Source organism: Lacerta agilis, chromosome 8, assembly GCF_009819535.1.
Source record: "Lacerta agilis isolate rLacAgi1 chromosome 8, rLacAgi1.pri, whole genome shotgun sequence".
In the NCBI taxonomy this organism is placed as follows: domain Eukaryota; kingdom Metazoa; phylum Chordata; class Lepidosauria; order Squamata; family Lacertidae; genus Lacerta; species Lacerta agilis.
In genome coordinates this window covers 62,530,160-62,556,729 of record NC_046319.1, presented here as the reverse complement: position 1 = coordinate 62,556,729, position 26,570 = coordinate 62,530,160, and the positions used below count along the sequence as shown (strand labels likewise).

General features: G+C 47.9%; 1 protein-coding gene across 2 annotated transcripts in view; it reads right to left on the bottom strand.

Annotated features, from left to right (window-relative positions):
- The window catches only part of AHDC1 (AT-hook DNA binding motif containing 1), a 181,960-nt gene that overhangs the window by 129,873 nt on the left and 25,517 nt on the right, over window positions 1-26,570 (bottom strand). The window lies entirely within an intron of this gene.

The window sequence follows — 26,570 nt, the reverse complement described above, 5'->3', positions numbered from 1 at the left end:
GTGGAGTATGCTAGCGGCAGCAGCAACAAAAACAGGTATCGAGGAGAAGGATCCCCCGTAATTCCACGAGAGAAATCCAAGGCAGGTGCGCAAATGTCCGAGAGCCCGCATGTGAAGGAGAGCAAAGGTGGTGGAGGCAGGGGGTGCGTGCGCATGTGTGTATCTGGGTTTGTCACAGATTGGTGAGCAAGTTAATCTCAGACTCCCTGACACGTGGAATAAAATCACGATCCCGTAATGGAATTCATTCGTCTTCCTGTCCAGGGAGAGGACAACCCCAGCACGGCGTGCCAGAATAGAGGAGAATAAAACATCAGGACAAGGGCTTCGCACAAGGCAACAGGGCACCGTGCAGAGCCTGGAGGAAGATGGGGGAGACACGGGGGCTTCTGCAGCTCGTAAACTAGGAAGCAGGGATGAGGTGTGGGGGTGGGGGTGTTAATTTTCAGCCTGTTAATGAGGAAAAACTCTAGGGCACTGGCAGTCTCACTCCAGAGCACCTACAGAGGAAATAATGACCTTGATTTGGACCAAGCTGCCACCCCAGGAAATGGAAGAGCATCTTGTTTAAGATGCCATTTAACACAAGTGAGCCGGGGCAATTTCACACATTACACAGCAACAAACCCAGGCATACAATGCACAGCAAGTTACTGCCCGGTCTGGTTCTCTGCAAGCATGTGCATCATGAACAAACACCTGACAAACACCTGCTTATCACATTCACATATTTTTTTTATGTGCATTGCCAAAACGTAATTCATGAACACCACATACGGGATGGGTTAGGGAATGTGAAGCTCTCTGGGTGTTTCCCGACTACAACTCCCGTCATCCCTGACCATTAGCCATGCCAGCTGGTGTTGATGGGAACTGGAGTGCCAGTGTCCTCTGGAAGGCCATGGGTTTCCCGTCCTTGCTTTAAAATGAATCCGCAAGGGCACAAGACACCAGAGGATTGCTTAGTGCAAATCTAGCTCCAATTCCTGCACTGTAGGGGGTTGGAATAGATGACCCTCAGGTTCCCCTCCATGATTCTATGATGCTGTTTTGAACACAGCCTGCACAAGAACAGCACAGATTACTAGCAGCTTGGGCCCCAAATACCCATGAGATCATCTCCCGCCTTATGTCACCGAAGGATCACCAGGATAAACCAAGAACTCCCTCTTGAGCCTGCCATTTGTGCACCAGGAAAAGAAGAGCACTATCATGGCTGATCTTCCATTCCAGAGGGGGGGCCCCTCAGGCACACTGACCCTTGTTCTCCTATATCACAGGCCCTTTTGAAGGACAGAGACAAGGCAATAAGGGGTAGCATTTTTTTGTGTCTGTTCATTTAAAAGCACTTGGCGTTCTTAATCTAATCGCTTCTTGGCCTGTGCTTTGATATTGGGGTGACCAGCTGCAATACAGCAAGGGAAGGCATGTCAACATCTACCAGTAGATCAGCAAGAACTTCTGACTCCCAATTGCTTAACTCCCCTCCCGAGTGCCCTAAATTATACTGCCGAAATTAGGAACACTTGGAGGAAACCCTGAGTGGATTTTTGTGTGTGGAAGGGCTGTGGGGGCTCCATACAGTTCTGGCACTCAAAACAAACCCCTGGGTTGAGAATTCGTTATTTCTCAGTGTGTTACCTTTGCATCTGACTTGGTGGATCTTGGGATCCTATTGCAAATAACCAAAGATGTTGCTGCAAGTCTCATGTCTGCCCACCCTGGTAATACAGCAGATGTGAGGAACCTTTGGCCCTCCAGATGCTGCTGAACTATGCCTCCTGTAAGCAAGGAAGATGGGAGCTGCAGTTCAGCAACAACAGGAAGGCTGAAGATTCCCACACCTGTAATAGAGGACAGGAGACACAACATTTAATATTTGTGCAGGAGAGACTGGCTCAGATGCAGCTTGCCTGACCACCTGCACCTGCCAAAATTATCTCTTCAGCACAACCATTGAAAGTGCCCTCTATTGTATCCAGCCTCTCTAGGCAGTATATCACAGGTTAGGACGATCAAACCGTGGTCACACATACAAGGCTTTAAATGGCAAACAAAGAAAGATGTGGAATGGGACACAGGAAGGTCAGAGGGCAATAAGAGGATTCCCAGACAAGTCAGTCCAGTCTCATGCTAGTCATATGTAGCCAGCATGTGCACTTAAGAATACATGCAGTATAGTGACTAGAACCACGGTAGCCAACATGGTACCCTCCAGATGCTGTGGGACCAGGGGCGGCAAACCCAGAAGCACCTGGGGGCATGGTTTCACTCCCAACACGCATGCGCAGCGTGCGCACGACGCATGCATTGGATGCACGCTGCGCATGCATGCTGGGAGCGGTGCGCTGCTGGTGGGCAAGCCCCTAGCAAGCCCATCTGGGGCTGGCCCGCCAGCAGCATGTCACCCTCTCCAGGGTGGTACCCGGGGCACCCCGCCCCCTTTGCCCCCCTCCCTACGCCACTGTGTGGGACTACAACTCCCATCATCCCTGTCCATTAGCCATGCTGTCTGAGGCTGAGAGAAGAGTATCACATCAGAAGAGTATCACATCAGCTACCCCTGGGCAGTGTTAGAAACTCAGATATACAATCTAGGTGACAAATGGTTCCTTAAACCAGGGTTGCAGTCACCAAAATAAAATGCCTAGTTGCCATTTTTTGGCCAGGCGACTCAAAGGTCATATTTTCCTATACGACTTTTTGGTTCCTGAAATTCAATCTGTGCAGGTAAAATATAATGGGTAGAATTCTGCAGGGTGCACTGTTAGTATGTGAAAACAGCCAAGATCAAAGGACCCCCAAGCATGCACCTCCAGATTGTGGAAAAGTCAGGCACCATCCTGGCGCCCAGGCATCTTCACATGGTCACAAGTGGCTGATAGCTAGGTGCAAAATGTGCCTGGTGAATTTTGAACCCTGGGCTAAAGTGTTGGGTCTGGACCAGAGAGACCCAAGTTTTCATATCACTACTCATCTATGAAGCTCCCTTGAACCATTCCATCTCAGCCTAACCTACCCTGCAGGATTGTGGTGGAGGCTTTTACAAAAACGGAACAAATCCTTTCATTTATACTGTGCTGAGCAACTTGGAGGAAGTGCAGGATGAAAACAGTAAGGTTGTGTACACATTACCGTTTACTCTGGCTCCAGTACGTTCCCAGTGCTGGCATTTGAAGTTGTGTACACATGGCATAAGCTGCAACACATAGCTATCCTGTAGTTTCTTAAGAAATACTGCTGATAGATGCAATTCTCCTCAAACCAGCTTCCATCCAATCTGAAAACCTAAGCCACAGTTATACATTTTTAGCTGTTCTTATTTTTAATCTGTAAGCCACCTTTGGTGCCTGAAAGGGCAGGGTATAAATAAATATATAATAATAATATATTCAAGACAGCTGTTGCACATGCAGAGACAACAGCTTCACAAACAGGGATTCTGGAAGGTTGCAGGTGTGGGGAAGGTGAACAGGTAAGGCACATTTGGTGAAGAGATCCCTGCCCGGTCTCTGGTGTGTACAGCAACATGCAGATGCAACTTGATATGTAGCTGAAGGGTGGGGTGGGGCAACCTCACTGTATTTTAAGCCACTAATGTGTACATGGCCTAAGTAAGAATGAAGTTAAAAATATACAGAGTGTCCCTATCTACCAGTTTCCCACCACCAGAGAGGCAAGAGTGCAGTTCTAACAAATCCAGTGTGCAGGCTTTCCATTGAAGTGCAGACATCTCTGAAGTGAGGGGAACACCTCTTTTGAAGGCTAGACTAAAGCATCCAACTCTGTTGGATGCAAGGACAAGCACATTCTTCTCACCCCACCTGGACCCAAGCATCACAAACAGACTAGCAAAGCAAGGTAGGCATTTGCTGGTTATCACAAAGCAGGACAAGACACAGAGAGAAGCAAGAGTCTGTGAAATATGGTGTCAGTAGTCTGGCTCTTCCTGAACCACCACCGTGGCCTTCTTAAAAATAAAAAAATACCCAGATTCAGCTGTTAGGGGAAGAGGACTGCAAAGGGTTTATAAAAAGCTGCAACAGGATGTTGTTTTGGCTGAGCAATTCTGGTTTGTCAATACCCATCGGAATCCCAAGGGAGCCAGGGATGCAGTTTGAAGTGGGAAGGAGATGTGCTCCACAAGTCTGTCCGTCCAGCCATCCTTCCTTCCCCCACCATTACCACAGAGCGAGGGAACCTTTATCAGCCAAAGAGTCACATTCCCTTTGGGGCAACATTCCAAGGGGGACATGCCGATGGTGGGAAGGGCCAGAGGAAAGAGTGGGTGGAGCCATGAATGCAAATTTTACCTTTGAACCAGAAGGCTAGTTTCTACACACACTCATCCTCCATCCAGGCAAGCAAGAGACATAATCAGAGTTCAAGGACCATATTCCAGCCAGGTGAAAACACTCAAGAAAGCTGCAAAGTGGTAAACAAGAAAGGCTACCCTGGCGTGAGAGGCGGGGAGCCCACAGTGTGGACAGAACAATGAACTCCTGGGGTGGCAGCCCAGAGGTTCGAGAACAACAATCATGGAAAATGCAACAAGAAGTTGAGAGTGGAGTAAGGATACTTTGTGATAAACTTATTGCAACTACTTATCAAGAAGACTGCTACATTCTGGAGAAGAGGAAGCTACATCTGAAGGAAAGAACAGAAGGAAAAGAAGTAAAATTGAACATGAAGGAAATAATAGAAGAAGGAGAACCTGGACTGGTGGAATGTTGGGGGGGAGACTGGTGGGGGATGGGAAAGGTAAAGGGAAGGGTGATGATGGACAGGAGAGGGGTGGGGTAAAGTATGAATTATTGGGGAATGAAAGGCTGACCACGGTACTCCGACACCAGAGGGAAAACGGATTATGAGAATGGAAGGAATATTTAGGTACTTGTTAAATGTGTTGTTTTATTATATATTTGAAATTGGAATCAGAAGAAATATAGGCCACAGCATAACAAAGTTAAGTGAAGAGAGGATAAAAGAGGTTGAGATGTGTATCTCATTTGATATTTTATTTGATAAAAATAAGATTATAGATTTGAGATATGTTGATAAGAATAAGATTTAAGGTTTAAGATATACTGATTATAATTATAAGATTAAGATTAGATGTAAGAAAGTAGATTTTACAATGTTACAAAGTTAGTAAAGAAGATTTGAAATGAACGCAAAAGAGAGGATGTGAGGAAGTCCCAAGCCTAGGATTAGAAAGATAAGGATGAGGAATTAATTGTTTTGTTTGTTTGTATTTTGTGTATTTTGTGTAGTGCTTGTATTTTGTGTATTTTTATTTTGAAAATCCAATAAATCCTTATTAAAAAAAAAGAAAGCAAGCTGCAAAGCAGGGCTACAGAGGGGCATGGGCTGTGGAGAGATCAAAGGGTCAGGTATAGAGGTCTAGGAGGCTGCATGTGGCCCCTAGGCCCGAGATTCCTCACCTCTGCACCACCACAAGTAGTCAGGAACAGCTGCATATGCAATGCTAAACCAAAGGTTGAACAGAGGCTCAAATTATGATTTTCCAAGCAGGAAGGAGCGCCATGTGTTTAAGAAAGTTATAAAATTTATCAGGTCCCTTTACCAGTATACAGTCTCAAAGCAAGTCCCCCCCCCCAAGCCAACTGATGAATTTAAAAAAACAATTAATGCTAAATACACAATATAAAGATGCATAAGCTAAAAATGTTCATTTTTAAAAAATGGAATCAACAGAGATGTATCGAAAACTGTTGTCCAGCTCATGCAACAGACTTCTGCTTGAGCAAGGGGATTTCTCCTCCCTCTCCTCCCTGCCTGCAGCCACAAAATATGGGACCCTCTGGAGCAGTTTAATGAGGGGGCAGCATGGAGGAAGAGAGGAAGGGGAAGTCCTGCTGCAAGAGGGGAACTCCGCTTCCACAGTGTTGGATACAACCCAGTATCAGCTGGGAAAAGCTTTTCAGCAGGGAAGAAATGGGTAGGAGGAATTATCTGGCAAATGGAGTTTGAGAAGGTGAGTGCTCCCCGTCTCCCAAAAAGAGGTGCTACCCCAAGTCCACATTTAATCTCAGGAAGAAACCTAGAACAAGGCCTTCTCTCTTGATCTACAGGCAATATTTGGGGGTGGGGGAGGAAGAACTAATACATATAGATAAGAATTTAACAGGCCTGAGCACCATTTGGGGAATTGCTCAGTTTTTATTTATGAGTTTGACTGATTTATACCCCACCTCCCCAAGGTGCTCAAGGGGACACACAGGGTTTTCCCTCCTCCCCTTCCCCAATGCTGTCCTCACAACAAGGAAGGCCGGGCTAAAGAGGCAGTAACTGGTGCAAGGTTATCCAAAGAGCTTATTATTAGCTGAATGGGGATCTGAACCCTGCTCTCTCAGCTCCTAGCCTAGCACTCTAACCACTACACCACACGGACTCCACACAGATGCACCCCACATGCGTAAAAGGAGGGTGGAGGCACACCTCTTCCACCATCAGGATCAGGCAACTGCCCAAGCAGCAGCTGTCCTGCGCCAGTGCCTCCTTCAGGAGCGCCTCCCTCCAGAGCGGCTGCTTTCTCTCTTTCCTCCAGTCTTGCTTATGTTATCTTTACTACTGCCAAGCCAGCTTAGTTACTTCTTTCCCCCCTTTTTCAGCCCTCCAAAGGGGATAGAGAGGATGAAAACCTGATGCCTGAAAAGTGCAAAACTCAGTCTGTTTCCAAGGACTGTACACCAGCTGCTTTTACCATTGCGGCTATCTTTTACTGCACTGATTCTACATCACACCCAGTACCTTGAAATCCAAACAGGGTGGCAGGCAGCGCAGAAATGCTTTAAATTTATTAATGGCTTGCTTTCAGGGGGAGAGATTCTTCTAGTAGAATGGGCCACACTGGTTCTGGAGCACAGATACAAAAATGCGTACATAGTGAAGCACGTGCAAAACATCCAGAGGCTTTTCCGGGGAGATTCTCCTTATCTGCTATTTAGATATCCACACAAAGATGGGAGCAGAGAAGAGGCGCTGACCAGTTCCCTCCCAACCCCCCAACCCCCGAGAAGCAAAAAAGGAAAAAGAAAAAGGGAAGAGGATGGCTTTGAGGCACTGACACTGAGCACTGGAAAGGGGACCAGGGTTGTATGATGGGCCGGAGAAGAACCAGGGAGGGGGAGAAAAGCTTCTACCCAGTATACAAAGACCCTTTCATAGGGGGCTGAGACTGGAGCCAGGCAGCATGGAGATCATTCCAAAAAGCGACCTAGCTGTGTGTTACCACAAACACAGAGATACAGTGCCTTATGGAGGCTAGGGCAGAGAACTGGCAGGACAGATCCCTGGGCTTATAGGATGGCCATGTGTCCTACCTTACAAAGCACAGTCCTCTACATTAGTAATGTCCAACTTTCAAGAGACTACGATCTACTCCCACCATTAAAAAAACAACAACTGGCAGTGACAACTTTCTGGAAAGTGGAAATAGACGGGGATTAGCAATTACAGCCCACTCCCTTCATCATTTCCCCATGCCACTGTTGTACCCCAATTTAACTGGCAAGAGGGATGAGCCAAAGAACCTCTCTACATGTTCAAGGCAAGCCCAGGCCTTGGGGGAAAACAGGGGGTGGGGAGAAGAGTATAGTTACTTCCCCTCCCCACATCTAATGGTCATTCACTCAAGGGGAGCAGGGAGAGGCTATAGTACAGTGACAGAGCATGCAGAAGGTCTCAGGTTCAATTCCCTGGCATCTCCAGGTAGGGCTTGGGAAAACCCTGCCTTGAAATTCCAAAGGGTCTATGGAAGTCAGCATAGATAATACAGAGATGGATGGATAGACCAAAGACCTGTCTCAAGAGAAGACTGCTTCCCATGCTCCTTTCCTACCTGACAGACAGAAGCACACTTTACCAAGGCTCTCTGGCTTCCCTGTACCCAGCCCAAAAAACAGGCCTCCTATAGGAACTCTGCTCTCATACAACCACTTCCTGTGTTTCCCCCTCTCATCGGCGTCTTAATTATATTAATAATGAAAGTTGCCTGCATGAAAACAGGAGATTTGTTGCTTAGGCGCTCATCTGCTCCCGCTGCTTATTCCCCCACTTTAAAACTGTAATCCGCTGCTGGGGACACTACAATTAGCTGCCTCAGAGATGGTTGCAGTGTCACAGCGGATTAAGACTTCAGCTGGGTACCAAGCAAGAGTCCGCAGATGAAGCACTAAGTGACTGCCATCTTGCTTTCAGGCAAAGAAAGCAGCAGCCACGCTGAGAATCAGGGGCCAGGGTGGCAGAGGGAGAGAATGAAATCTTCTGTTATACATCCTGGTCTTGAATCACAGCCTTAGAAATGGTCCCCTGTTAAGAGATGCCTCAGGCCGGCTCCCAACAACCCCTCTGGGCCCTTAAGACTGACAGGGACCGGTCTTGCTCACGCCACCATGAACCACCAGCCTTGTGAAGTAGTCCTCAGCACACACACACCCCCACCCCAATCCTGTTTACTTAGCCCCACTTTTAGCACAATTGGAAACCTGGAAGGGGTGTGTGAAGGGATTAAGGGAAAGGAAGAGAACTGGATGTTTAGGGAAAACATATGACAGCAGAACTTTTCCCCAACATGCATCACCATGCTGCTGTAACAGCAGCTCAATAAACCTCACAAGCATCAACAGCTGGCAAAAAAGCAAGATTTAGAAAGAGAATGGGTAAACTCTTTCCTCCAGCCTCCCTTGCTCCCCAAGAGCAAGCCACATTCCCTGTATGCACCAGCCCCCAGGCCTTTCCATCTACTGCCAGCTATTAAACCTGCAGAAGCAAGGTCTGAATCCTCCTCCTCCTCTTCCCCCCTCCCTCGCCCTTGCCATCCATCAGCCGCCATGGGGTTAATTCCAGCTCCACCAGGTTATTCTCCCCTCAGTGCTTCTGACTCACTAATGATGTGCAAGGGATACAAAGACAGGCTGCAGAGCAGATACACAATCCACTCCCCCCCCCACACACAATCTCTCTGTTCCCAGCAGTGACTGCCTCCCTCTGTCCCCCTCACCCCACCCCTCTCCAGCCTCCGGATACACCTGTGTGTGGCAGGGAGAGCTATTAACCCACTGCATGCAAGCCAGACAAGATTCCTGGAACAAAAAAGAAAAAAGAAAAAAAGAAAAGCAGCAGGATATATAGGGCAAGATTGGAGGACAAAGAAGGAACTTCCTTGCAGCTACAGGAGTGTGAAGAGTCAGAGAAAGGTGACTGCCCAAGCTTCCAGCCCTGGGAGGTTTACATCACCAAAAGCACACAGTCTGTGGTTAACACATGCACCCTTATTGCAAGGCCTGGGGTGGGGGGGGATCCTGTCACTGGAGTGCAAGGGTCACAACCACAAGCAGCATAGCAAGGAGGGCACTCTGTGTTCACATGCACACAAACACACCCAACAAGTCTTGAAGGATATCAGGCAGCTCATTAGAGAAGTCTCAAGCAGACTGCCAGGAAACAGGGAAAGAGAATATCCAAGGGAATGCTCCCCCTTTCAATGCCACATCCCCAGAGACACATGTTCACTTTTCCCAGGGGCTTCTCCCACCAGTAAAATAGGAGGAGGCATCTGTTCCCTACAAATAATACTGTACCTAGTTGCCGTCTTCAGCAGGAAGGTCAGCATCAGGAAGGTCAGCATCGCACTTGCATTGGCCAGGCCAGTGGTTGCCCAGCTCTGGGTAGATAGATAACCAGCAGGGTTTCTTTATGTACTCCACAGGTGGGGAAAGCCCAAGGCACACTTAAAAGACTGAAGCTGCTGCTGAAGGTGGGCCACTTAGGTCACAGCCATACCATGCCTTGAACAGTCATGCCCCCCATCCCACCCAAGAATCCTGGGAATTGTAGTTATGGATCCCAACCCACCAGTTCAAAACCAAGAGTATGGATGACCTTTCCATCACACAAGTCCCATGTCTTATGTAAGGCACAGGCACAGGCACAGATTGACCACCCTTGGCAGGAAACTAGTCCAAGTGATGGTCAGCAAGAATTTAAACTGCTCTACTTGTTATCATGGCAAGTAAAGACTGTAGTCTTGGGAACAGATCCATTCAATCTTCCTCAATCCAGAAGATTTCCACACTGAAGCCATCAAGATCCTAATCCTAGCTCTATTAACTCAATATAACCCTCTAGCTGAAAATGTTAAAACACACAATTTCCAATGGCAGCCAAGGAAAATAATGTGTGGCTCTAAACTAAGGTTACCAGATTTTTTCTCAATGAATCCGGGGACACTTTTCAACTTCAGTAGGAATGATAGGATTTTGACAGGGAACTGATTTGTAAATCCGGGGACTGTCCTCAGGAAACGGGGACGTCTGGTAACCTTACTCTAAACAAACTAAAGGAAATTATAAACTTTGAATTGCCTTAAGCCAAGATTCTATAGTTTGATGGTAAAACCACCAAATGCTCAAGATGCCTGATCTTCTTATTTATTTATTCCCCAAGATTTATATACCGCCTGATTGTAAAAACAGACAAACCTCAAAACAGTTTGCAAAAAAGACAATTATAGGTCTAGCATCTCTCATCCAATTTTACTTATTATTTCTGGAGTGAGGCATTTCCCTTGAAATTCACACATGGGGATGCTGATGGCCTATTTATAAAGAAACGTTTCCCTGTTTCTTCAGATAAACCAAACACCAATAAATACTACAGCATTTTGCATTGTAGTCAGAAGCCCTCTTTGCATTAGAATTCTATTTAAAATCAACAGCTCAAACTTTCTCTGTATCTTTATTTACAATCTTCAAATTCTGACCATATGCCAATCCTTCACTTTAAAAGGACTGAAACACCCAAAGCATGTTTACTACTACCCACAAGAGCTTATTTAATTCAAAATACTTAAGTCATTGTTAAGAATGCACTGTGTATAGAAAATGGATGGGGGTTTTTTCTTCCTCTCATTGCTGCATCCAATGGTGCTGCATGTTGGAAGATTCAGGACAGATAAAAGTACTTCACACAGTACAGTTAAAACTATGGAATCTGCTTCCATAAGATGTAGTGACAGCCACCAATGAATCAAGAGGCTTTTCCCTGTAGAAGAAATGATGGAACAGGCTCCTCCCTCCAGCAACTGTAACCTGGAAACGCCCATTTCAGAGGAGATGCAGAGAGACCAAGGGCTCTCTGCTCCTTGCTCTTCCTTTCCTTTTAATCTTCCCACCCCAGCTTGTCATTAGAAGAACTTGTAACTAAGAACTTGAATCAAAGCTTGCTTTTTTTTTCTTCCTCCCTCCGAATCAGTTTTCCTTTTGTGTCGTATCTGTTTAATTTACACCTGTGGGTAGGGACTGTCTTGTTTGTAGTGATCTGTTCACTTCATAAAAAACCCAGAATCTTTGCTCTTGGGAATTATAGGAACCGAACTATCTAAACAGTACAGCTGCAAGAAGTTTTGCCCAAAAATGGAAATAAGAAGTCCCCACAAGAGAAGAATGGCTACAGAAACTAATGGGTTATGCAGAAATGGCAAAACTTACCGAATAAGAAATCAAGACAACAAACTTTTTATAAAGGAATGGAAATGGTTTATTGAGTATTTACAAACAAACTGTAAAAAGATTAAGACATTGGCAGGATTATTGTAATAACTTGCAGTTTCAAAGAACATATATGAAAACAGATGAATAAAATAATAAATCAAGATAATCTGGAATATGCAGGGAATGATGAAAATAAATCTAAGTAACTGCACCCACAAAATTCTCACTGAGGTCACACACACACACACACACACACACACTGCCGAGCACCCATGCGCTGGGGCCCAAGTCGGTGCCTCTGGGTTTTTTTTAGTGGAGCAGGTCTAAGTTGTTGAGGTTTTTTTACAGGGGGGCTTCCCAAAGTTGTTGACCTTTTTAAAAACAGTGTGCAGAATTAAATGAACTGCTCACCAACAACACAGCCGCTAACAGACAAACGCAGCACTACAGCAGACAACAAAGGAACGCTCACTAAACGCAACGCAGGGAAAGACTGAGGGGGGAGGGCGGTGGAGACACCATTCTAAACAACACGAGCAATAAGGATCCCCCAATCAACCACTATCATCCGGGGATCGACCTGTTGATTGCGGTCAACCGGTTGGACACCCCTGTTCTACAGCAATTGCAGTTTCGGAACAGTCTTCAAAGGCAGCCCCAGGTATAACACATTACAGTAGCCAGGAGCAGACACAGCTGGCTGGCCAGTCTCAGCTGGCGAAAAGTGGGCCACGCCACCAAGGCCACTTGGTCCTTTAATGACACGAGCTTGATCCAGGAACACACACCCCCCCCCCGCTACGAACTTCATCAGAATATGGTGGTGTTTCCAGCCTCCCTGGCTAAGTCGCAGGTGCCAGGCTGCTGCTAGGCTGTGCCTGCCAAGACAGGTTCAGTGTGATTTAGTGGAAGGAGATTACATCCCCACAACAATAAGCATGGCAGCCCAGGCACCAAGTAAGCAACGTGGGAGCTATTACAACCCAAGCTTCCCTCTCGTCCGCTACACTAAGCTTTGCTGCAGAGCCCAAGGGCACCCTCGGGCCTTCTCCTGGAAAGCTCAGCTCTTTCCCTCCCACTGCAGAGCTGGAGCCTCTCCCCACAAGGATAGGATCATTAGAGGTCAGGAAGTTGCCATGAATCCACAAGAGGAGGGGGGGCAAGGAGAGTCGTTTCTCACCCTGCCCCCCCCAACCACTGCCTGCTCCAGCACATTCGATCTCCCCCACATGCTGCTTAAGCTGACACAGACATTCCACACAAAATCCCCTTTGATCGCCAGAAATGCCTGCCCAGAGCTACAATCTGACCTGCCTGCCAGCCATTATCGTTTCCTCTCTTCTTCTTCTTTTTCTTTCTTCCCAGAGAAGAGGCAGAGAGAGAGAGAGAGAGAGAGAGAGAGAGAGAGAGAGAGAGAGAGAGAGAGAGAAGAGGCATGTCTGTCCCCTCTGCAGTAGTACACTAAAACAAACAAACAAACAAACATGGTTCTTGCAGCCTCATGGGTCTATGAGGCTAGGCCGCCAACTCCTGCTTCAAAAGCAGCAAGCCATGTGCTAAAGCAAGATGGCCGCTGCCCTCACCTAGCAACCCCAGCTCTCGTTCACTATGAATCCCTATGAATTCCTCCGAGAAGATAACCGAAGGCCAAGTGTGGGCTTAGAATAGCCAAGCGTGCTAATTAGAAGTGAAAATTGTGTGTGAGTTGGTATGGGGAGGGGAGGAGAGAGGGGGGGGGATAAAAAGAGGAACACTTGAGAAAGGCCTGTAGGATACCAGTGTTCACCACTTGATAGCCCTCTATCCCACCAACCCGCTCCCTCTGTCAAAAAAATAATCTAATGTCCAAGTGGCTACTTAACTATTTAGCTAGCATGGGCATTATTTGCTCACCTGCCTTTTTCATGCTCTTAACTGCTCTGTGACATTTGTTGCCATTTTTACACGCACAAAGAAACCTCCACAGTTGACTTAGAGATTTGAACCCAGGTTCAGTGGACCCCACAGGACCTTTCAGAGTTACGAGCTTGAGTTTATTTACCCTGGGCAGGGCTGTAACTCCAGAGGTGCCCCTTACATATTTTGGAGTACAGTTCCCATCAGGCCCAGTGAGTGTGGCCAATGATCACAGAGATTATTATGGGTGTTGTAGTCCAGCAACATCTGGAAGACACCAGTTTTGGGGAAAGTGCTTTATAACAATAGGATCCCTCTGCATTTAACCAACTACGTGTGTATGACTTCAACAGATGCAGCCTTCCTTTGCTGTATCCACATGGCTGGAACAGCTGCACCTGTGAAGGTTCTGCCTGTGCAAAGCATCCTGCTGGGGAACAAAACAGAAAGTGCCAATCCTAGGATTAGGATTAAATAAATAAATAAAAAAGTCTGGCCGATTACTCCAAAGACACACGCCCAAACTCCCAAAGCACATATAAGAAATCAGCAAATATAAGGAGCTCTGGCGCCCTCAGTGACCTTCCGCTTTTCATACCTGCTCCATAGGCCCACAGTTGTGCTGCTCTCTGAACCAAGCCATATGGTACCTCAGAGATGTCCTTGAAGGAAGGTGCCAGGGCCGCAGTTAAAAGATGTTTGGGAACGGGAAGTTATGCCTTACTGGAGTAAGAGGGCAGCAAAGCCCAAGGTTACTCAGCATCATCTGCAAGTGGCTGAAGCCAGGCACACCTTACAGGGTGATCCAATGTGGGAGACGGGGCGGAAGAGAAGAACTTTTTTCTATTTGCTAACAGGGCTGGGTTCAATTTTCTCTGGCATTCCTAGCCGCTGCCACAGTAGATAGCCACATATCTGGCAGATTTAGACCATTTAACATAGTCACTATTTGTGTGGCTGTCCTTAGTGGAGGGATATCAGCAGAGAGTTGTGAGGCTTGTCACTGTTCATTAAAGTTGCCAGCAGGAGGTGTAGGAGGAAAGGGGAGGGGGGAGCATGAAATCCTTCCACTCAGTGCTCATGCCACAGCTTAAAATGCCTCGCTCACACTTCAATGGCATCTGATGGGAGTAGGAGAAGGAAAGCAACAAGAGGATGGGAAAATGAAGCTCTTGCCTCTGTTGGCATGTAGTTTTTGTTGCATGGGCAGGGAATTTCTCGTTTTTAAATTCATGCATTTCCTCACCATCCTTTGCCTACTACCTGGTTGCTACAGGCACTAAAATCTAGCAACTTGCAACTAAATAAAGCTTTTGGACAAACACAGGAACATAATCCAAACCCTTTGGCCATGAAGCTCATGTATCTTTTGCAGTGAAAAATACTTCTCCTTAAGGAAAGGTGCCAGGTTCGATTTCTAGCATCTCCAAGTAGGGCTGGGAAAGATTATTGTCTGATGCCCTGGAGAAACACTGCCAGTTAGGGCTTGTCCACACTTCCACTTGTTCCGTGCCTAGAAAGCACCAGTCATTATTTTCTGCTTCACCTGTGCTTTCTAGGCACAGGTCTGAGCGCTTTTTCTCCCTTGCCCCACTCGTTTCTCAGGGGAAACGAGCTCTTTAGTGCTAAATCAGAGCAAACATAAACCCTGAGAAAACCCAAATTGTTTGCTCCAACTGAGTGCTAAAGAGCAGTTTTTGGGGGTGGGGGGAAAACAGCAAGTCAAGAGGAAGTGTAGATAAGCCCTTAGGTGTCCCCAGATGGATGGATCAATGATCTGGTTCAGTATAAGCCAGTTTCCTATGTACTTGTCCCATGGAACCAAGTGAAACTTTATTCTGAGCAAACCAAATACACGCAAGATTGGAAGCCTAGTAAAGGTAAAAGGTAAAGGTAAAGGACCCCTGGACAGTTAAGTCCAGTCAAAGGTGACTATGGGGTGCGGCACTCATCTTGCTTTCAGACCAAGGGAGCCGGTGTTTGTCCACAGACAGCTTTCCAGGTCATGTGGCCAGCATGACTAAACCGCTTCTGGCACAAGGGGACACAGTGACAAGTGCCAGAGCACACGGCAATGCCATTTACCTTCCCGCTGCAGCAGTACCTCTTTATCTACTTGAACTGGTGTGCTTTCGAAATTCTAGGTTGGCATGAGCTGGGACAGAGCAACAGGAGCTCATACCATTGCATGGATTCGAACCGCCAACCTTCTGATTGTCAAGCCCAAGAAGCTCGGTGCTTTAGACCATAGTGCCACTGAAGTTCTGCCACATTCCTAGTAGCTCTGGGCAAAACAATATTTTTTGTTGACAAGGAAAGTAAATGCTGATGCTGTTTGACTGGCAGAATAAAAGGCTTATATTTCAAGAACCACGATACTGCAAAGCCTGGACAGTTGGAGGGCACAAAATAGGTGTCCATGGAGCTTCCAATTCACACATAGCAATACCCTCCCTCTTTTGTGGCTTGAGATAAACAGTTTTATCTGTTTATTGGAACTGGCAAACTAAGTTAAGGTTTGCCACAAATCAGAAAAAATGGGGATTCGCAATATACAAGGTAAGGAGGCAATGTGTGAGGCCAAGGCCCTTTGAAGGTTTGTTCTCAAAGTTTGGCATTATTTCTGAAGTAAACCATTCTGATAGATGGCCATGATTTAATATTGAGACAATAAGTGTTAGCTCAAACATGCTTGTTTAACATGAAATTTGAATACAATATAGTAGTGTGTGTTTTTTAAGGTAGCTAATAAGTGTGTGTGTGTGTGTGTGTGTGTGTGTAATGATTTAACTGGTTTTTAAATTATTGATTTTTATCTACAGTGTGCAGTAGTGAATGATCACCCTCAGATTTAAAGTGCTACTAAATAGTATACTCATTCAATCAGCCCTATCCTCTCCCACTACACAGGTCTTACACACACACACACACACACACACACACACACACACCTCTTTATATTCCATTCCATAAGCATCCACGTTCCACATCAATGAACCCAAAATCCTATGCTCAGATTAACTGTTGCATATCAGTGGGATTTGTGTACATTTGTTCATTTTACAAAAAAATGTTTATGCTTAAATTCAGACGGGGGAAGGGGAGGAATCTGCCACTAGCAGAAAAGTACCAGTGCATCAGGAGTAGTGGCATTGATGAGAAGGGAATATGACCACGTCCCCTTTGGGGTGGAACAGAACTTTACCCCTCCCAAAATACTGGAGAGAGACACCTAAAGAGATTGTGTATGCTCCTCCTCAAGTGCTCTCTCTATCCACCACGAGGACTAGAAACTTAAAGCAGGATCTTAAAAATCCCAACTGCCCCTGAAATTCCAAGCATGTCTTCCACAATCAGACAAAGACATAGGGTTTGTGCTCTGCCTCAAGTCAGAGGAAAACTAACCAAACAAGAGTCAAAGGCTTCTACTCGCTTTCCTCATAGTCAGCCTGCCCAATTATGCTGCCCCAAAGACAGATTCCCAGTTAACTACATGATCGGAGGAGGTCAGGCTCAGCACAGCAGCTGTATTTAAGACCTCAACAGAGGAAGGGGTTGGGGATAGCAAAAAAGGACTGTGATTTTAGGAAAGGGGGGGGGCAGGGTTTGGCATTGCAGGCAAAAGAAGAAAGCAGCCTGAGCTAATCAGGTGCAAGTGGCAGTGCATATAAGAGAGGGGAAATCAGCCGACTGCAGGCGCACTGCTGGCAGGGAGTCTCTACTCAATCTTCCTGCAGGTTTCAGGCTGTTAGACAACTAGGCCAGAAGGCCTGAAAGTGCAATCAGCATTTAACCACCAGGGCCAACAGCAATCACAGCAGTGGGAAGGAGTAGGCGGAGCAGCGCCAGAGCCCCAGAGAAGGGGTGCAGTGACACACAAGAGCAGTTTCAGCCACACCACACAGACCCAGACACTGGAGCACGGCTGCTGCTACTGCTGCTTAAGGAAAAGCTGCCCGCCAACCCATTATGCACTCCCTCCTGTGCATTTGGCACCGTGTGGCATGGGTCCCATCTGCTGGAACACCATTACTCACGAGGAGCACAACCCCACCCCACCCCTAAAAGAGAGGTGCCGAGGTGCAGGGGCATGCTCCTGCTTTCGCAAATAGCCACAGGCCACCCCCAGAAGGGAAATCTGAAAAGTCTCCATCTGCAGGCTAGGTGCATCTGAAAGCTAAGGTCACACATAAAATGGCACCTGCGGGTGGCGCTGTGGGTTACACCACAGAGCCTAGGGCTTGCCAATCGGAAGGTTAGCTGTTCGAATCCTCGGATGGGGTGATCTCCCGTTGCTCGGTCCCAGCTCCTGCCAACCTAGCAGTTTGAAAGCATGTCAAAGTTCAAGTAGATAAATAGGTACCGCTCCAGCGGGAAGGTAAATGATGTTTCTGTGTGCTGCTCTGGTTTCACCAGAAGTGGCTTAGTCATGCTGGCCACATGACCTGGAAGACGTCTGCAGAGAAACGCCGGCTCCCTCAGCCTATAGAGCGAGATGAGCATGCAACCCCAGAGTCGTCCACAACTGGACCTAATAGTCAGGGGTATCTTTAAGATGGCACCAAAATATTAAAAGGGAATGGTGGGGGAAAGGGGCTTGTGGGGGGTGGAGCTGTCCCTTTAACTCTTTCCTTTCTGAGCCAAGCAAACCCAAACTGCACTCCCGCCCTCTCCTACCCTGTGCTGCAAGACAATTCTGCAATTTCCACACACACACACACAGCCCTGGGATTCCTGCCTTCAAATCTTGCTCAGAAGGAGCGAGAGTGCAGAGCTGAGCTGCTCGTTAACGGCCGCTCATTAACAGCCCTCTGGGACGAGCAGGGTAGCCAGGGCACCTGCAACCTCCAACTAATGAGCTCCATTACTGTCCTGAAGCCCCGAGCACAAATGAGGGGGCAGAGGACCCTTATCCGCAACGATGGCTAGCGCGCCATAAGCCCCATCACCCCCAATTTTGCCAACCTTGCAGGGAGCCACAGCTGACAACCAGCTTGCACAGGCTTACCGAAGCTGGCAAAGGAAGTGGAAGCGGCTATTCTCATACCCAGGGTGCAAGCAAACTTCTGTTGCCAGGGGAGCCTCTCATTAATAAGCACATGGGAGAACATCCCTCTTCATGGGAGTTTCAGAGTTTGGGGTGAGGGGGATAGTGGATGGTAGAATGCGGCTCCCCACACCCTGGAATGGGATAGTAGTGACAGCCAGAAATTAGGGAGGGGGCAAAAAGGCTCAGATTTGACTTGTTGTGGCAATGGCAGAATATAGGGGAAGCAGCGGAGCTTCTGCTGCTGAGAAGCACCCCATCCCAGTGTTAGAAAGTCCCCAGGTGCCAGGCGCATTTTGCAACTGGCACAGGTCCAATTGCGACCACATGGAGATTTCTGGATGCTAGGTTGGCAACCAACATCTCCATCTAACTGGCCCCTCCAGCTTTCTGAAGCAGAAGAGCTTATTTATTTCATTTATATCCCACCTTTTCCTCCAAGGTTTACGTGGCCCAAGGTCACCAACTGAGCTTCATGACTAAGTGGAGATTTGAACCCTGATCTCCCAGGTCCTATAACGGCACTCTAACCTTAGGTTACCAGACGTCCCCGTTTCCCGGGGACAGTCCCTGGATTTACAAATCAGTCCCCATACAAAATCCATTGAAGTTGAAAAATGTCCCCGGATTCATTGAAAAAAATCTGGTAACCTTACTCTAACCACTACATCACACTGACTTCCTAGAGTACTTCTGCTATGGGGCAGCTATATAAATTAAGTAGGTTAATAAATTTGGGGAAGCAAAATGTCACTTAGGGAAGGATCTGAAACATTTTCCTTGAAGCTTGAATTTGTTTCATTGTTTCATTCAATGTTTTGATGTGTTGTAAGCCACTCTGAGATTTCCCCACCCCCTTTAAAATATAAAGTGGTGTAGAAACAAAATGAATAATAAGCTTCATTGAAGAAGAAAAAAGGCGCCTGGATATTTTGTTGTGGTGACCGTAACCCAGGTATAAAGTGCCATTTGGCAATTAGCTTATATATCTGAGTTTCTAACAATGCTCATCCTCACCACAAACATACTGCTACATCTCCCCGCTCCCTGGAACACTCCCTCCTGCCGTCCTCTCTTGACACTAACTCGGGCCAAAGCCAGTCGCAATGGGTGGATGCTGTCCTGCAAAGGGCTAGGTTAAGAATGTCAGGCAAGGATGTTGGGAAGGCACATATGCAGGACTGAGCCAGCCAGCCGCACAACTTATCTTCCCCCATATGGCGAAGGAGAGCAGGAATAGGATCTGAGGGGAACCCTGGAGCAACAGCCAAATAAGATGCCAGCTGCTCCAGAGCAGATTCATATATGGAGCCAAGCCTTCCAGGGAGCTGAAAGCAGCAGCATCTCCCTATAAACCAAGTGAGGCAAATTTACAGCACAACCCTATACGCTGTCTGCTCAGAAGTCAAGTCCCATTGAGTTCAACAGGACTGGAGCCTTAAACAAGCTCCAGGTTTATCTGACCGCCATACATCCAGCCCCCGCCTTCCAACTTTAGGAAGTTTGGGGAATTGAATTTGACAAGAGGATTCCTCAATAACTGTTGGGGGGGTGAACACTACAGTTCTCAGGGTTCCTGGGGGTGGGAGGAGACAGCCTGGCAGCTAAAACTGATTTAAAACCAAGTCACATTTGTAGCACAGATGTACCTCCAGGGCCCTGCTGCAAAGTCAACATGGGATTCTTGTCCTTTAATTGGTCTGAGATCATTACCCAGCCTCTGTTGCTTGTCCAAGGAGCTTAGAAACCCCAAATGTGCCAAGCAAAATATGTGACGGATGGAGCACAAGCTCCGGATCCCAGGACTGCAGGAAGCACCGTGTGCGGTGCTGGGGTGGGGGGAGAAGAGGATGCCTTGCCAGGCCCAGCACTATAATCTTTCTTTGCATCCAAAGAACAGCAAGGAGACCCTCTCGCTGAGCCACTGCCACCACTTGGCAGAAGCCACCCCTGTTTATCTGAGCCACACACCTGCATCAATGAGAGCGACAGCTGGGCAGATTTCTCCTGGCCTTCGGAGTGCTCAGTTCAGCGACTCCAAGCCTCCAAACCCTGCAGGAGCCAAAAACACAAACAACCACCCCAGGCTCTAATCTCAGCCCCATTCCACTGATGTAAAAATAAAAATTAAAAAAGTAAAAGGTTCTTCAGTTCAGCACCTAGCATTTAGGTCATAGCAGTCATTCCACACGGAAACAGGAGGTCCTGTTTCAGTTTACTTCCTCTGCAAAAGGATGAAAAATTGGGAGATTTTAAGTGCCAAAGCTTAAAAAAGAAAGCCACCATTAGGTGCAGGGCTATAGATCAATTCCTGGCATCTCCAGGCAGGGCTTTGGAAAGGATTCCTGGCTGAAACCCTGAAGAACCACTGCTGGTCAGTGTAGACAATACTGAGCCAGATGGACCTGACTTCTTACATCCCTGTTAGGAAACACCAACATTGCACCACGTACAAACTTAAGGACCCAGACTAGATTCCTCCATGGACTTCTCATCTACCATCCTGGTAACCATAGCTCCCCCATCGGTGAAATGGGAGCCCCTCAAAGAGATGCAGAGGTCCATCATTACAGTCTAGATAAGGGCCAACCCACCTATTGGGTAAGGTGAAGCAACTGCTTCAGACAGCAAGATCCATTGGGGCAGCAGATGCTGACGCCGTTCTTTCTTCCACTCTTGTTTCTGATGCAGATCTTCCCTCACCCCTTCTTCCCTGGTGGGTAGAGGGGGTGCCATTTTGGGGTCAACCTCAGGTGTTAAAACATCTAGGGCAGCCCATGTCTAGATGGACCATTTAATGCCAGAAAATAAAATTTTAAAAAGCAAGTATTTTAAGGTTGCCAATTCTTTCTCCGAAAGGCATACAACCTGTGCTTTCAATAACCAGCAAAAACGACGCTGAGGATGACAGACAGGAGAACCTAATCCCATACCTGCCGAGCCTCCCCTAAGATGCAGCAATTAAAAAAGCACAGAAACACCCTTCAAGGGCAGGTGTTGATAACTCTAGCCTAGAGCCTGTGAGTCAACACAGGGCTTTTGAAAGCTGCATCATTCTGAAGTAAGGCTCCCCCGCCCCTTCCCATCTCCGAAGCACACACCACACATTCTCATGTTGCCCACGAAGCCATCTTCCTCCCATCAAACAAGACTGACAGCCCCCGCAGGCAGCCCTGAGCTGGAGAGAGAGGGGGAGGGAGGGAGGGAAGGGGGAAAAAACCCAGCTTCTCACAGAGGACTCTAACTTCCTGGCTCCATGCAAAATCTCCACCCCCAGGGACGCGCTCCGCTTGTTCCCAAGATACAAGGGAAGCAGGCAGGCTGCCCTCGTGCCCTCCACGTCCTCCTGGCTCTGTGGACAGCTAGGCAAGAAACTGCATGGGGAGGGGGAGGCTGGTGCTCAAGTCCTCCTTCCAGAGAAAGTGACACAGACACACCCTTAAAGGAATGAATCCAGAAATGCCTGGTTCTCCCTTCCTCAGTGCTGCCCACATGTTGCAAATGGAACCTCCAAACCTCCAGTTTGCAGCTGCAAGGATTCCTATCTTCCTATCTTGACCAAAGATTTAAGCCCCACACCTCCTAGAAAGTGTCCCTAAGCCTGGGGTATTTATAGAAGCGGGAAGCTGCCTTATACAGAGTCAGACCATTGTAGCTCAGTATTGCCTACACTGCTGGCAGCAGCTCTTCAGGGTTTCAGGAAGGCGTTCAGACTACCTGGATTTGCCAGGGACTGAACCTTGGGCTTTCTGCATGCAAAGCAAAAACCCAACCACTGTCTCTCTCCTCACCGGTGCATAAGGATGAGAGTGGGTTTCTGAGTCAGGAAGCAATAATGCAGTTTGGAAGGCAGATGTTGGGGGAGGACCCTTTATCCCGGGCCATCATTTGCCCCTCAGTTCTACTCACTTTCGCAGGGCAAGTCTGCCAGACAACCACAGGTCCAAAATTAGACAAGGCCTCGCATCCAGCTACAAAAGTCACCCCTGACTAGCGCCTTCTCTCCCCCGCCCTTGGTTCTTCCAGCCAACACCCCCCACAAGTCTCCTGCCAAGCACCCTGGCCTCTGACCCTGAACAGCACAGGGGGTCTCTCTGTTAATGTTTACTCAGGCTAGTTTAACAACTGCAGGTTGCTATGGTAACCTTTTCAAGCTGGGATCTACCAGGGTCCAGCTGGGCCACGGAGAAGCAGAGAGGACACAATGGCCCCCGCCATGCGTGGGTGTCCCTTTGGAGTCTCCACGGGGGGTGCTTCCAGAATACCATTTTCCTCCTCCTCACACACACACACCCAGCTTTGGTATTCATGCATGCTGCTTCTCTCCTCACCATTCCCCACTCCCTCTGCACAAATTGACCCCCGATCCCCAAAGCAAAGACTGTACTCAGTGGTAGGAACGCCAGTGGAAAGACAGAATGATGCCACAGGGGTTCTGCTCCTGATTTTTGCAGGAATGAGTGTGTTTCACAATTGCCACTGGGGGATCTTGGGGGTGAGGGGATGGGGGGGTGTTCTTACTCCTTTCTCAAAGCATATGCTAGTAACCATAGTGGATGAGTAAGCTAAGGCCTCCCAATTTTCACTTTGCCAAGTGCCTGTACAAGGTCTTTGCAGGTCCTCCTCTCTGCATCACCCGCTGCAATTAGATGTATCCTACCCCACCCCTCTACGAGAGGCAGTGAAGTATAGGCGTGCCTGGCATGCTCTGGTCCATGGGGTCACGAAGAGTCGGACACGACTGAACGACTGAACAACAACAACCCCACCCCTCTCTACCACAACCAACCACCCCAAGCAAAGTGAAAAGTTGTAAATTAAAGATCTAGAGAGCACTCTGTGATCCTCTGGTGAAAAATACCTTAGTGAAGGCTTGAAAGTTACTGTCCCAGATTCCAACCAGGAAGAAGCAGCTCTGCAACCCTCATAAGAATATAATAAGATTCCTGCTGGATCAGGCCTAAGGCCCATCTAGTTCAGCATCCTGTTCTCAGTGGGCATCTAGATGCCTTTAGAAAACCCACACACAGAATCTGAGTGCAATAGCACTCTCTGCACTTGCAAGTTGCAGCCAATGGTACTTATGAGGCACACTACCTCCAAAGGTGGGGGAAGCACACAGACACTGTGGCTAGTAGCAACCGGTCCTACTTGGATGGTCGTTTCAAGAGGGTGACCTCAGTGGTGCAGAGTGCGTTCCATCAGCTTTGGCTGGTGGCCCAGCTGAGCCTCTATCTGGACAGCGACGGTCTAACTACTGTTGTTTATGCTCTTGTAACCTTTAGGCTAGATTACTGCAACATGTTATGCATAGAGCTGCCTCTGAAGATGGTTTGGAAACTTTAGCTGGTGCACAATTTGGCAGCCTAATTGCTCACCAGGGAAAGATTGTTTGAGCACATTATACCGATCCTGGCCTGGCTGCACTGGCTGCCAATCCGGGGCCCAATTCAAAGTGCTGGTTTTGACAGATAAAGCCATAAATGGACCAAGGGCCACCTCTCCCCGTATGATCTGACCCAGACCCTGTGATCATCATCTGAGCCCCTTCTTTGTGTGCCCCTGCACAAGAGTTGATCTGGAGGATAGCAACATGAGAATGGACCTTTTCTGCAGTGGCTCATTTGGGAAATGCTCTCCCCAGGGAGGCTCTCCTGGTGCCTTCATTACATATCTTCAGGTGCCAGGCAAAAATGTTTCTCTTCAACAAGGCATTTGGCTGATTAATATTCTGTTTGTAGAAGGGAGGTTATTGGCTTGTTTTTGTATTACGTATTTCGTATTCCCACTCTGTATTTTTCTGTTGGGAACTACACTGGGGTCTTCTGACAAAGGGTGGCATACAAATTTAATAAATAATAACAACCTTACCCTCCGCGCTCCGAAAACTCCCTCAACCTTGGGTCTACCGTAAGGACAGGGAAGAACCATCTGACCAATACCCAGGGGCTGCGTCTGCCCTTCACACAGCAGAGCAAGCAATGTGAAACCTTTCTACTTTCAGTGACCACAAGGTTAGAGTTGCATCGCTTCTCTCCCCCCCCCGCCCACTCCATGCACACACCACCTCCACCTAACTGCCCCCCCCGCCTGCTGCTATGTGTTGAAGGCTCCTTCGATCCAACTGTCTGTGAAGCTCTCTGCCAACACGCCTCTGTGCTGCATTATTTATAAAACAGAGGAGCAGAGGGCTAGGCAACAGCTGCAGAACACTCCATGGACGGCAGCCCTGCCCAGCTTTAAAGCGCCACGACACCACAGGGCATGTGGTATGGGGGTGGAAGCGGGGAGCCGGGAGGAGGGAGAAGGAAAGTGAGGGGGGAGGGACGGAGGAGAGAGGGGAGAGAGAGAGAGAGAGAGAGAGAGAGAGAGAGAGAGAGAGACTTCCTTTGCCGCTTTTGCACAGAACAGGACTGTCATTTCCTGCCCTCTCCCACATGAGCGCGTCCAACTTCAGCAAGGCGGCTGCACACGGGGCAATTCTCACGGTCTCTGGGAGAGGGAAGCATGTGTTGCCCTGGTAAGAAAGAGGTGACCTACACAATTCGTGGCCTCTTTGGAGACCTCCATTCTCCCCACCCCCCAAAAAGCTGGTTGAATGGCAAGCCATGTGATTTGGAGTTGGGGGGAAACCGCTTTGCTGTTTGGAGAGATCACCCATTAAAACATGAGGGCTCTCATCAGTCACATGCTGCTGGCCACAGAGGTCTTGGGCGGGGGGGGGGGGAGAGGAGTCTTCCTAGTGCCTGTGGTTCAAAAGCTCAGCACTCACCCACCCTCATCTCTTGATACATCACAATCCTGTGCCATGGGGTGTGATGATCAAGTCTTCCCTTTGAAGAGCAAAACATTATTGGAGAGCTGGGATAAAAGTAAGCAGAGAGAAAGAAACAGGACATGGGGCGGGGATAAGGGCAAGAAAATCTATGTTGGGGGGGGGAGGCAAATGTGTCCCCTTGCACACAGCCAAAACCCAATTTCTCATCAATGCAAAAAAATGGCCTTGCTTCAGTGGAGCAAGATATGACCCCGGGCACATAACTTGCCCCCCCACACAGAGTGTTTGAGGATCTGCCCAATACAGCAAACAAGTTTGCCTTCTCAGCCCTTGCAGAATTGTCTCATCTCCCTGCTCCTGCAAGCCCCGTGAAGGCAATGTTAAGGCTTTTAATTTTTTATTATAAAAATTTAACATCCTGTCAAAGAGCTGCCTCCCCCCCCCCGCACACACACTCACAGCCTCTCCTCTTCTCCTGCCCCCCCCCCCGCCTCCTCTCCAGAAGATCTGTACCCGCTGAAGCCAAGCTAGGATGCCGATAGGATTAATTCTGCATGACTGCCCATCTCCACAGGGGTGTCTAAGACCCTCAGGCCTGCAGCAATCTTTAAAATTCCTCCAGCCCAACTTAATTCCCCTTTTTCCTGCAGTGCCTGTGCATCTGCTGCAATCTAACGCACGGATGCTGGAGCACAAGGGAACAAAGACATACACAAACATATTTTTTGTGGGGAGAGAAGCAGGGCAGTTCTATGCCTGTCACAGTTTGCTCCTTGCTGAACACTGCACAGACTGGGCAACTCCCTGGATCCTCTATCAATCCAGCTGCTCTTGATTCAAGACCTGGGACCATTTGCTGCCATGGGCCAAGAGAGGTAGGAGGCAGTCTCCTCTGGTTCCTGTTTTGATTCCTCCGTGTAACACTGTTCTCTTCCTTGGCCATGCCTGCTCTTTACACAGCACTGCATGAAAGGCTTCTTACAGAGGATGGAGCATCTTACAGCTTTACACTCCACTGGTTGTGCAATAAGGGCTGCCTCCCGTCTGGTGTTTGGTTGTTGTGTTCCGCAGGTGTATTCTGTGACATGTCACTGACGCAAAAATAGTACCAGTTACTTCTGTTTCAGTGTATCTGAAGAAGTGTGCATGCACACGAAAGCTCATACCAAGAACAAACTTAGTTGGTCTCTAAGGTGCTACTGGAAGGACTTTTTTATTTTTTATTTTGTTTTGGCAAAAATAGTACTTGAGCGATAAAAAGTTTCAGGCTTTCAGCAGGACAGGGGTGGGGGTAGGGATGCACGGATGAGAAACAAAGCCTATGTCCTCCCTG